Source organism: Poecilia formosa, unplaced genomic scaffold, assembly GCF_000485575.1.
Source record: "Poecilia formosa unplaced genomic scaffold, Poecilia_formosa-5.1.2 Scaffold9, whole genome shotgun sequence".
Taxonomy (NCBI): Eukaryota; Metazoa; Chordata; class Actinopteri; order Cyprinodontiformes; family Poeciliidae; genus Poecilia; species Poecilia formosa.
The window spans coordinates 873,763-875,587 of NW_006799948.1; positions in this window are offsets into that span (position 1 = coordinate 873,763).

The window sequence follows — 1,825 nt, forward strand, 5'->3', positions numbered from 1 at the left end:
ACTCAGAGACAAACAGTGGTGAGTACAATCAAATAACTTTTAACGCAAGTGAAATTCTCACTAAGAAAACGTTATTTACAAGGACAAGCCGGTCCTTGTACACCCCATAGAAAGACCTACATTTACACAAAGTCAAGTTTGTTTTTAGTGCAGGATGGAATTCCTAAGGACTTCCACGTGTTCCCAATCCTTCTTTTGGTGAATCTCAAGTTATGTTTGTGGAAAGGTCGCTCTGGTTTGGCAATCGTCAGGTGTTGATGTCTTTCTGGCAACGGCCTTCAGCTTGCAATGAAGTGGTTTGTAGCCAAGTGTGACGGCACCAGGATGAAGGTCTCGTTGTCTGCAATGGTTGTTGATATGAAAAAAGTGGACTTTACCGTGTTTAGAGAAAGTTTTTCCCTCAAGAACTTGAGTTCAAGTACCTTCATGTCTTCTTGGGAATTCCAGGTGAATATTGCCCCTACGCATAGGGAGGTCTGTGTTACCCATACAACTCCATCTTGTCTTGGCTGGCTGGATGATTTCATCCTTTCCGTGTGATTTTCCCTCTCTTTGGGACTTAGAGTCCCAAAGAGACTCTAAGTCTAAGAGACTCTGTACTGGCTTATATACAGTAAGCCAATGAGTCCATGCTAATTTCCTGGCCTCTTGTGTGTGTAGCCAGGAGTGAACTCGTCCACCCCCACAAGAACAGAAGGCGGGGGCATGACATTTGCCCAAAGGTGCTGTAATGGTTTTCACCACCACCATGCTACTCATCAAACCCAGGGCGTGTCAGAGAGCGTGTGAGACGGCTATATTTAGAAACGCAGTAAACACACTGAGTAATGCAGGGGATGTTTTATTTTACCGTCCAGTGACTTTATTATCTAAACATAACCCACACACTCGCAAACTGATGAAGCACACGGTTGCTTTGTACTTTTTCCCAAATTATTTTAAGGATTTTTTTTTTTTGGCGGTCCAATAAAAACCCCAGAAAAAGGAAAATTCTGTTTTTGTTACTCCCTGATGACGTTACATTAAGTACGCTCTCTTTTCCTTTCAGTTAATCCGTTCATGTTCCACATGCCTTCCTTTTTCTCTGTTTACTTGTATGCAAACACGCATCAAAAGAGAAACCCTGGGCTTTATTGCTCTTGACATCATGGACATTCCCAGAAATGGCTCAAAGTACCTGAGGTCCCTCATGAAAACAGTGTCCTCGTAATGTGCCACTCCAACATTTCTCAACGTTCATTTTGGTGTCAAAATAAAAAGAAGCGTTTCTTCAAACGAGTCGCTCACTGAACCGTTCAAGATCAGCAGTTTCCAAGCTAATAAAAAGCCTCCATTCAACCTGATGCATGTATTTTCTACATGCATCATGTAGAAAATAATTCCTTTATTTTACCAAGGTTTTATACAGTGTTCTCTTTACACTCAGATTTTTAAATTTCGAGACAAGTTATAAGAGCGCTGTCTGGAGTTGGAATTTTAACTTGGAAAGTCAGGGATTAGAGGAATATTACTGTCATCCAAACTTTTTACTTAGCTAGAAGATAGATTTTTGTTTATTTTTTAAGTAAATAATGATGGCAAGTCGAGGGGTCCAGCATAAGATGAAATAACGTTGAGGGCGGGGAGTGGTGGTGGTGGGGGGGCAGCAGTGCACCGTTGCCCTGGGTTTCATAAAAAATGTTGAGTCGGCCCTGGAGAATGTGGTAACTGGGGCTTCTAGCCAGCAGCCTTCACTGGAACTGAATCAAAATGAATTGAACTGGTGTGAATGAGACCATTGAAAAGTGTGACACACACAGGCACGTGCTCACAGGAAGGAGTTTGC